The sequence below is a fragment of the Hetaerina americana genome, unplaced genomic scaffold, assembly GCF_022747635.1.
Source record: "Hetaerina americana unplaced genomic scaffold, ioHetAmer1.1.p SCAF_1, whole genome shotgun sequence".
Classification (NCBI taxonomy): Eukaryota; Metazoa; Arthropoda; class Insecta; order Odonata; family Calopterygidae; genus Hetaerina; species Hetaerina americana.
Window position 1 is genome coordinate 33,939,588 of NW_027286069.1, and position 12,107 is coordinate 33,951,694.

Consider the following 12,107-nt stretch of genomic DNA (forward strand, 5'->3'; position numbering starts at 1 on the left):
CGCACACCAACCCATCCCATCCCGCGCTATTCCCCTTCCTCAATCTTCCTTGCACCACCCCCGTCTTCTTAACAACCCCCGCGCTCGTATTAATTCCCTTCCCCTCAACCAATCTCGTCCGTCCTGCATCTCTCCTCCTCCCCCCCCTCCCCCGCACATTTCCGACGTCCTCTCCTCTCCACGCTCGCCCTCCTCCCCCCACACAGATCGAGGGTTTGGGGGCGCACTCCCCGTTTCGTCATATTCCAAGGTAGGATGGATCCGCTTTGATCCACCCCGCCTTTGACAGGGCACCCCACCAACACCCCATCCTCTCCCCCTCCCATCGCATGATGAATGGATACAAGAAAGGGATAGACAGACAGAGAGGGAAGGAGAGAGAGCTTTGGCATCAATTCTCCCGCGTAACGAAAATTTCTGGGACGAAGTCCTCGCCGAGCGCCAGCGATGGGTTGTGAGAAGGAGGAAGGGAGGAAACGGGGAGGTGTAGAGGACGAATGAGGGACGGGAGAGGAGACGTCAATAGGTCGGAGGAGGGATGAGTATCGTCGGAGAGTTGGTTATCCGAGCAGAGAGGGTGTGCCTTCCTTATTAATCTACGGGAACTAGCACTTCCGAGACGAAACGGGAACGGCGAATCGATTAGCGATGGTGGGCTGAGGGGAGAGGGAGCCAGCTGACATCCCCTTCCACATACCCATCCCCGAATCCCGAGGTATGGAGTACAAAGTATGGAATGGCAATTCCCGCTAATGAAACAAAGCTGGCTTCAGAGACGGCGCGGCGCCACCTGATGCCTGGCAACCAACTCCTCCCTCTTCCCGTCCCTCATCAAGTTATCTATTCTGCGAAAGCAAGCCGGATCCGCTCCAGCGGTAGAAAAGGAACGCGGAGGAAGTTCAACAAACAAATTAAGCCAAAGGAACACAAAAATAATATTACTTCTCCCGGGGCTGGAATGGCATTATATAATTCAAGCAAATCATTCGCTAATCGGATAACGATCGGATACTGTTGAATATACCGCTGGATCTAGGTCACGGGGAAACTTCTGCTCGCTCCCTTTACTTCTAGAGAGGAGTTTACTCGGCATCAATCATCCATCCTTATCGATTCACACTAATTAGTTTTTCCTTTATAAAACCCCTTCATTTCTTCATTCCGGCTTTTCCTTTCCCCAGCGATCGTGGAATCAGCCGTAATTATTCTTCGGTTAAAATCACAGATAAAAGTTTCTGTTTGAACTGGATTTCATAATGATTTATTTATGATGAAGTAACAAAGGAAAGGAAAGAAACTAAAGAAAATTCTCCCTCATTATTACTTCCCTAATTATCCAAAGATTTCAAAGCTAATGGCCGAAAGTATTTTGAAATGGAATGAGTTAAATCCGGAAGTAAATATCATAAATCTTTTATCCAACGGCCGATGATATTTTTTACTTTGAATCCTCCGAGATGGTAGTAATAATGATATTTTCTCCAGAAAAACACAGACTTTCGATCAAGGAAGTAGAGTGCGTAAAAATATATTCAATAAAATTTTTAAAACCTTTAAGCGAGGATATAGATCGAGAGAATTGTCGACTAAACAATGAAAATATTTTACACATATGAACACGATAATGAGTTGTGCAATTCCAAAAAATTATGACAGCATAATAAATGTGATAAAAAAATCTAAAATGCCCATCATGAAATCTGAGAAGTATGAAACTACTTCATGCGATGTTGTAATTAAATTCTTAGGTCTATCATTTAGCCTTGAAATTTAGCGTCGTTTTAGGTGCTCTTTAAAGCCGTTTATCTTGTACGCTTGGTTTAATAATCAAAAATTCTTTATGTATAAATATCCAATATATTATGCGTTCAATATCTATTTGTTGTATCATTTGAACTGCAGAAACAATATATCCCTAAAATATAATTTAGAAAGGAGCTCTGTCAGTGCATACAAGCCATCGATTTGCGTCAGACCAGGAATTTCGGCGGCAACTCATATTTCTGAGATGGGATTACTCAGAGGAACGTAAGCTTATACAGAGAAGCTTTAGCGTTACGATTTCACAATTTCCATTTGCAAGATTCAAATTGCCTTTAAATGGGGCCATCTACCGATAAAGCCATTCTAACCGCAAAACCGTATCCCCATTCGGTTCCGAGTTTGTCCTTCGCCACAAGCCGGAATCAAATGCTTTGAGTATTCTGCGGTGATTCCAACGCCCGCTCATCTCTCGCGCATTATTGGAACGTCAACCAAACCGGCGTGCTGGCGTTATAATGATCCACAACATGTCTCAAAAATGTAGCAACATATTAAGAGAGGTAATGGTGAATGCTTCAGCAAGTTTGAATAAGATATAGGGCACGTGAAAATAATTCTGATCTCTCACAACAAATTAAATCAAATGACCAGTCGCAGGTGCAACCTTTCTCCATAAAGCGAATTCGGACCATGCAGACAATATAACCTGAACCTTCCAATTCCGCTTCCATATCTAACTCTTGAAAGTTTATTTTTTCCCCATAAAACCTATAGGGTATACCTCCCCAATTGATATTTCTTCCAGGATAGTAGATATAAAATATTCATTCTTCCTCTCGAGCAAGTGAAGTGGAACTTTATTCCCTACAAAACCAGTTTCTTAATTGGTATAAGACTATGGCCACAATATTTGCCCGATCCAAGAGGGAACGGAAGAAACATTCCTCAAAGTTGCAGGGTTTAGGCATAGCGAAATTTGACCAAAAACAAACACGTTCAGAAAGGCTAATTTATTGGGTAGAGCGGACATGGATCCTCAGAGGGGAATAATTATCGCATGCAAAGTCTCCCGGGTCCGTGTGCACGGGCATTATTTTTCTCAAATTGCGTAATATATAGCAAGGGGCGTCGGCGTACCCTTTTGATCCTCCACGCTGGGTCCTACCGAAGTTTAATTACCCCGGCCAACGATCCTGTCCGCCAGGGGATCGGAACGCACGACTGGACCCAACGGACTCGACGAAAACATATATCCCCCCGGATTCCGTAAAAGGAAAATCGAACGCCTCGAACGTGGAACCCGAGCTGTGCCTTGCCCCCTTCCATCACTGCAGGTCCTCACCCCTCATCCCTCCCCCAATCGCCTGGACCCCGGGGAAGGTGGGCGAGCGGGTGACGGACACCATCCTAGCGCCGCACGGAATCACCGTCAGCCGGCGGACCCCCCGAACACTCTTCGATTCCCAGGATGCAAAAGGAAGCGAGCTCCGCTTCGAAAGAGGCAAGAGAGGAGGCTTGTTTGTGCGCTGTCTGTTTGTGTGCGTGTGTGTGTGCGCTCAGGGGGCCGTGTGTGGTTCACCGTCCTTTCTCTCCGCGTAAACCCGCCCTCACTCCCCCCCCCGGCCATCCCTCTTCGCGGATCTCCCTCCCCTTAACCTCCCCTCCTCGATCGCCGGATCACGGGGTGCGTGTCTCTAAATAAACGCCGCATAAGCTCGACGATTAATTACACCGTGGTCTATCCCACCACCGAGACCTCCTCTCCTCCAACCTCATCCCCGTTTTTCCCTCCCTCCACGCCCCCGTAACTCCAGCCCCACCCCCCTCGGGAAGAGGGCGGGAGGTCCGCCCACCCTTAAACCCTCCCCTCCTCCCACGCTCCCTTCGGCTCAAACGTTGCCCTAATAAATTAGTCCCCTCGGAGCTGGGAGGAGCAATTTCCTGTGATTATTGCTCTCGGCCCAGGTGCCTCTGACAGCTACTCCCTCTCTCTCCCATCCAACCACCTTCAAACGCTCATCGCTTCAACGCACCCCGCCCCATCCTCCTCTTCCCCGGCACAACGTCCTCCCTCCCGCTACATCCCCTCACGGCCCACCCTTATCCTACCATCGGGAACCCCTCCTCCGTCCCCTACCTGCCCCCACCCACACCCTCGGTCCCCCGGCCCGATTGGCCGCGCCCCCCTCCTCACAGACTGCATGCCCCCAAAGGATTGACGGCAGGGTGTCGAGATCCCCCGCTCCCATCCTCCCCGTGCTACCCACTCCCCCGTGACAACCCACTTCTACCCTTCCCCCCTTGTTTCCCTCCCATTCCCCCGTTCCCCGCCCTCTCTCCGTCCTCTCCCGTCATCGCTCCGTGCAACCCTTACGCGTCAAGAACACGCCCATACTTCAAACAAAAGGGGATTTCCTCGACAAAGGACCTAAATCGATTCGCTATTGTTTTCGCCAACGCTGAAGCGTCGATCCACGAAAGGCCAATGAAGTAGTCACTCCGCTATAAAGCGAGGCCTAATACACTCGCTTATTAGTAAATTATTCCGCTATGCTAAAAATATCAGACTCTCTATCCGGAGGAGGGATTAGAGGAGGAAACTCAATCAGTCCTCGGCAATTTTGTCGCGTCGCGAGTGATCAAAAATGACCGGGGAATGGAAAGCAAGTAATTATGCTGATGAGAGACTATACTCTCATTGTTTGTCTCATCAATCGGGGTTGCTTAAAGGTAATGAAGAAAATTGAAAGGGAGGTGTGCCTAAGTTCTCCTCGTTAGTTTTTCCATATTTTATGGAGATAAAACATTTCATCGAACCAATTTTTCTTCCGCTCCAACTATTACTTAATAAACAACTCACGCTGCCTGAAATATTGTAACACACATTTTTTGCATTTGATATGTGGTAATTCACTTTATTTAATTAATTATAACTATCCCGAAGTTGTGAAAAAAATCATATTTAGGTGGATATACACTGTCTCAAAATGTCAAAGTTTCATATTCAGTATTACGCAATATATTATATGCATTAAACATAAGTTAACAGATGAGTTTAATAAATACTACGGCGTGGTAAATTCTTATTTTTTACACGAGAAAGTTCCTTCCGTCCGACGCCTGCAATTTCCGATGAAGTTGTTGTGTCACACGGTGATTCAATTGGGTTATTCAGAGAGCCCATCCGGACTCAAACCAATGGCCACCCGGTATGCGGATGAACTCTATGCCAACTTGGAAATTGAGATGTAAGTTAACACTCGTTCGATTTTTAAAAAAATTTAGAAAGCAAATACCCGACAACTTGGCATCAAACTATCTATAATATCAAAGGTCAAAGATTAGGCTTGTTGAAAAGAAAAAAAAATAAATAAATTCCTATCAAGAATACTATTATAAAATAACCCGTCGCAAATATTAATTAAAACAAATTTCATCAATAACTCAAAATATATGGGTAAGTAAAATTAAAGAACCAATTAAACCATAAGCCTGATATGTATGAGTCTATTTTAAGACCATTGGAGCGTTACATCGCATATTTCGAGTAAGGATACAATAATTATTTCCTATTCAGATTGTTCCCAGATTAATACGGAACCTGGATAATTACGCAGATAATGTGAGGGGCGTCCTTAGGAAACATTCGGCTGTAAAACAGCACTAACCGATTGGCAGCCGAGTTCTCTACATACCAATACTACTGACAAAACACGACAAAACACGACAAAACACAAGATATTTGAGCAATAATTTTTGCTGATGTTGAAAAAAAGGAAGGATTCATGACAAACTACAAATATGATCGAGTTAAATTCACGCATGAACTGAAAATGGTATCGACTCATTTATAAAAATTTTGTGTGCAATAAATAAGTATTATTAGCTTATACATGGACACTAATCGTGTTTTTCACGAAAAAATAATTACTTTTGAGTAGCTTGCCACAAGCAGGTACAGAATTTCAATTAATCAATGAATGCATACCATTCATTAAGAGTTACATGCGTATATTATAAAATTGCTTTAAGTGTTTTTTCTATTCAGCTGGAAATTGACCTTCTTTAAAAATGTAGGTTTTTAAAAAATTCCTTTTCCTGAGAGTGTCTGTGAATGCCGTTAGATGTTAGAGAGAAAATTTATTACAGATAAAGCTATTCGGAAGTATCCATAAGGAAAAATTAATCGTATATTTTTACCCAGAGACTTTAGAGTTTAAGATTTTTAAATAAGTTTCAAAAAAACTTCGTTAATGCGCTGTCCTTCTAAAGTAATGACCCCAGTTGAATTTTTTCCAGTTTAAATTACTATCAAAAAGTTAAATGAAATGAATTCAAGAATAAATTATGCTTGTAATGACGAAATAATATCTTATAAATAAAAACAGTGTTGTCATTACTCTTATTTCATCACCTATCTTCAAATTCCACCGTTCAGCCGAGAAAGAAGTTCTCTATTCTTCTCCCGAGAATTATTGAAAAATTCTAGGGTTTTCCATGCGTAGCACTGAACTAAACTTCTTTAGAAACCATATACATGAACTTCTACGGTGTATCTTCGATTATAAAATTTTCGACGGATAAAAGTTGTGAATCTAAGTCACGGAAAATTGACTACACCCAAACTTCATCAAGGGATGAAAAATGAAAACGCAAAGTGCCAATTACGCGCCAGAATTACACGTTCTTTGCATTCTCCGTATAATCATTTTTGAGGCGCAAAGGCGGACCAAGTGCTGGAATTCAAAAGCATTAATCGAGCTTATTTCTCCTCGCAGTCACACGGCCTCGCCCAAAGATAAAATAATTTCGCTTGGTCACTATACTTTGCGCGGTGATTTGCGCACACAATGAATCACACGGACGTATACCCGGTTCACCTGAAATCTACCGCGGTAGAGCGGCAACACTCTCTTCCAATCGTCTTTGGTTGGAAAGCGATCACCCGTCCAAGAGAGCGAAGGTTCTTCGTGGGTAACTCCTTCTCTAATTGCTCGCTTTTCACGCTTTCATTTTACCTTTTCCGCAGTCCCCCGTAATCGCCATTGATCCCAGCTCAGCACACACCCTCGCTCCCACAAGCGTGCACACACTCCTGAACGAGACTCCGCGTCGTTTGATCTCTCGGTCGACACGCACCGGCAAACCCTAGCTCGAGTCACTGCTGGTGACTTCTCCACTACGGCAAAATATTTCCTCGGCATAGTAAGGCCACCCTTTTGCGATCTAACTCAATCCCTAAGGAATATTGAGTATCCGACGTTTCCTCCAGCCCATAGAAAAAAGTCATCAGCATTAATCCGCCGGCTTATGGTAGGTTTTTGATGAACCATGACACTACACACTACTCTTCTCTTAAATTCTAAATAGTATGGCACAAAAAATATTCTTAAATTCCATACTTGTCATTGCGATCACATTCTTTAACTCGGCATATGTTCTTTCTCTCCTAAATCCATCCAAAACGCCTATTCTTTTTCTCTCTCTACCTCGCTTTCCCCGCATTCTTCTCTCTATCACCATCTTTAGCATCCTGCTGCCTCTGATTATCTCCTTTCTACTTGTCTTGCCGTCTTAAAATTTCTCTTAACGGCCATTGTGGGCTTTTGGAATGTTTGGAATTAAAAAGTTAAACATTCATTTTCCATTAGATTTTCACTGCGCATGGTCTCTAAAATGCTAGCCCCAGATTAGCTGCTTCCAATATAACTGAATAAATACAATACAATATATAAAAAAATATGTGTGTGCATGTGTGTGTGTGTATATATGCGTATGTGTGTGTGTGTATATATATATATATATATATATATATATATATATATATATATATACATACATACATATACATACACACACACATACGCATATGCTCTTCGGAGCAAAGTACCAACTTTCGGATCAAAATCTTCTCTCAGATTCGCTCTGCGCCCAATTCCATGTTTTCATCCGAATTTGACATCTTCAACTGCTTTGTATTCAATTTTCCTCTTCCCTCCTCTCGTCCCCCACCGTCGCCCTTTCGTCCTGCCACCACCCCTCCTTACAAATCGTCGCCTCTCCTTTTCCACCCATCCACCATCACCATCCTCCGTAAACGGCGGCTAATATCGGATGCGACTTAATGGCTCCCACTTTTAGCACCCTTCTTTTTTTCATCATCATCCTCCCCCGTCATGAAAGGATACGGGTAGGAGGGAGGGAGAGCGGGAGACAAAAGAGTGGGAGCCAGCGAGAGAACAAGAAAGCAAGCACGGGCTCCCCGCAACGCTCTTCCTCATTCCGTCCCGTTTGATGCGAAAAACACTTTTCTTAAACGACTTGAGCGGTTAAGCGCAAAATGGCCGTACGCGATATCACCAGCCGTTTGGCAAAAACAAGTGCTGGCGACAAAGCGCCATCGAGACGTAACCACGTTAAATCCTCGAGTGTGCGCGGCCAATTTGGCGGCGGCACTGTCGATCTTGAGCGGATGAAGACTCCGAAAAAGGCTTTTGTTCGGCGCGGGGATTCCGCATGTCGAGAGAAACGAACCCTTTCCACACTCCTCCTTCCCACCCAACCCTAACTCCCCCCCACGGACACACTCCTCCCCAAAGCCCTCCTCCCCGCTCCCCTCTCGGGATCCCCAGGGTCTCAAACAAAAGAACAGGATGCGAGCGAATGCCGGAACAACTGCGCGGCATCCATTAGCGTCAAATTCGAATCAAAAGGTGGAATTGAGTCCAGTAATCAGACTTTTATCCTGTAGTCACCCCTCGTTTCTGATTCACCTTTTTTCAAAGAGCATCACAGCTTCCGACGGATGTGAAGCGAACCTTTATCGCACATTCCGCTTAGTATTACTTACCATTGACGGTGAACAGGTTTAGTATGTCCATTATTTAAATCGAAGCCATTTGGGTTATCTCTCAATCTCTAATTTCCCAAGAAACTTCAATAGAATGCCACTATGATTTGTAAATTGAATGAGAGTCCTAACGTTCAAGGTATTCGGGTTAATAAGACACTTTCTTGACAGCCTCTAGGTAGTGGATTCGAATTCCGCCCGTGTAATTGTTGCCATTTTTGTAAGAGTAAGTTGATTGGACTAAATTAAACCTTAGTCATTAAAGTTCTTGAAATTTCAATCTTATAAATATATTACATTTCACCTCAGTGAATTTTATTTTAAGGAGTCCAATGTTTTAAACTAAAAAAATGGCCTTTTATCCTGCATTGCCAATAAATACTTCTAAGTACGTAAAGAAATAGGACAGTTACTGTTAAAAAGAGACGTTTCAGGCGTGATATGGTGGAATATCATATTTAATTAAAACTTAAAAATTGGCAATTTTACACAAAATATTTTGTGGAAAATTTCCAATTTTTAATTCCTTTTCCAAATGGTTCACGTTATGATTTTGCAAGGGCGAAGAGAATATCCAAGAGACTACTGAGAATTAATGGTGCAGATGCAAGGGAAGTCGACCATGGAACATTGTGGATGAAGGGTTGGAAGGAGGAAAGACTGAATAAGGTTTTGAACGAAATGATTAAGGGTCGACTATGTAATAATTTGATATTAACTACAAGATCATTCGTTAAGTCTAGTAGTGAGTATCGCACTCGAAATGAAATTTTAGGGCAAATAATCCGCCAAGGTTTAGATGCTATTGTAATTCAATGACAATCGAATGCTACCAACGGTGCAGAAGGGCATCCACCGTCATATCGCCAAAATCGCAGGCATTAAGACCGCAACTACACCTTCCGAGGGCCACTCTGACTGGTTTTTTTTCGGAAAGTAACGAATGACCCCGGCACGCCTAGATGGCCATCGATTCGACATCCGCACCCTGGACTCAGACAGTCGCCGACGCGACCAAAATCTCCCCCTATCATAGACAGACACACACCCGCCCGCGACGTTTCCGAAACAGAAGAGAATGTGGAAATAAAATCTCACGGGAGGCGATCCGATCGGGGGCGGTGTGAAGTGGACAATCCACTCGCCCGGCACCCAAATGACACCACCGAGGGGGAAGTGAGGAGGGTAGGGCGCCCAACCTCGACCCTCCAGACCACGCTCACCCCCCCCACTCTTCCCCTCCCGACCCCCACGACGCCTCCCTTCCCCTCAGGCAGGAGCAAACAAAGGGGGTCGCCCCAAACCCGCGGCCCCGGGTGCTAGTTTGATTTGTTGCCCTCGTACCCCTTCTCCACGCCCCAAAAACCCCTCCACACTCCCACGTTATCGAAAACGTCTCCATTATTGCGGGTTAATTCTTTTCCCATGCGCGAGATAACTCGAAATATTGACCACGCCGATGTGGAGTGAACGACCCCCCCCCCCCACTCGCCCCCACCAGCGTGCACACAATAGGTCTGCGTGGGGTGGCAGCGCACCCAGCATATATATATATATATATATATATATATATATATATATATATATATATATATATATAAACCCTCTCCTTTGCCCTCTCACCCGCACGCATGCACACCTTTCCTTTCCCCTCCCCCCCCCAATCGGACGCGAGACGCGCCAATTTGTCGATTCCGGAACTTCATCAAGGGCTTTAGAAATGATTTACTGCCCACGGTCGGCGTCGACCTCTTCCTTGTTTGCCTATGCCTCACACCCAATCTCCCGCCCTTCCCCCTCCCCCTCTTCGACCGGTGCGAGTCTATCATTCGGCGTCCCCAGAGGGCGCTGTGGGGGGAGGGGGAAGAAGAAAAGGTGGACGAGTGAGGGCGGAGGGGGTAGTGCCTGACTGGGAGGGAGGATTTCCCGGGGAGGGTCGAGGGGAAAAGCCGCTCAGGGCAACAGAATGCGCGCGGTAGGGAATGGAGGGAGCACGTCTACCGATCAGCACGTAATATAAAGGAACGGTCTTCTCTCTTCCCCCCTCTTCCTACCCGCCTCCGATGAAGGACCTCGGCTCATGATCGTAAGCCCTCCGGTTGCTAATGCGCAGTTTCACACCCCTTCATAATGTTTGTGGGTCGCCTGTCTCTGGAAGATAACTTTTCTAGGGAATAGCGTTCAAGTTGATCTGAAAGACGTCTTGGGATTAACTGGAAAAGGTCGTCAGACCAACGATCAAAGAATCTCAAAAAAAGGACAAAATTGCACCTTTTTCTGAAGTAGAAGAATAATTAAGAAGCTAATAAGACAATCGCTTTTACATGTCCCCCTTAATACGATGGGTAGCTCCCGACGTTTTCATTAGTGTTTTTTGATGCAATGACTCTTCATCATTCCATAGCAATCTATCCCTAGCCTTGCTCAATACACATCTAATATCGTGATGTGGTCCATTAAAAAAACTATTATCATCAGTCCTTTATATAAGATCACAGGAGAGAAAATACCTATCTTTAATCCCCAAAATACGTACAAAAAAAGTATTTTGGATTAGTTGGCTGTTTACTTCCTTGCGCCAGCTAAAGCTCTTCGAAATATATGGCACCCGACAAGCCATAAGCCATCTTTTGTTTTTCCTGTGCCCATTTGAATGTGAGCACGGTTTCCTCTAGCAGCTACCATGTACGCATTCAACTAATAAAGCCATTAATAATATTTGCTTGAAATATTAGTCGAAAAATGTACTACAGTTAGTACGCTATCGTATACAGAAAATACTTGCAGTTAACTATAGGAACAAAGGAATGTTTTATGCCTCATTTTATCTTTTCAGGCGATCCGTGGTATCAAGTTCTGTTCTGACTTATTCTAGTTGGTAGGGATGCCAAAGGATGCCAGTTCTTTATTTGCCTATTGCATTATTTTTTATTATGCCAGCTCTCCTAATTAGGGTCTCGAACAAGTATCCAAATTGAAAAATTATTTATACCACAGTCTCCATTTGCACGCTGCTCGAGAGGACGTTTGACCACAAATTCGATAATAAATACCATATACACGTGCAATAAATTAATAATGTAACATCAAATTAAATTTTTGCGCAGTAAATTATACCAATAAAAATACACTATTTATTTTTCTTGGACTGTTGTCGTACACAGGATTTAGGTACTCTGAATGTAAAACAAAGGAATCATTTTGTCGATAAGAATACCATTTGAATTTTTCACACACTAGAAAGACTAACCACATAGCTGAAACTAGCCCTGAGTCTGAGTAAAAAGATTGGTCACCTCTTGCAACAGACAATTTTGAAAATTACCCATCTGGTGTATCAAAAATTTTACAGGAAAATTCCCTCAAAATAGGATGTTAATTGGATGCATGCTGCAGGGATAATCTTTGAAGTTGGCTCGTAAAACGAACATCATCAAAGATCTAATGACTCGGTCTTTGGCGACGCATTAGTCGGGCTTTGATCCTCCATTTA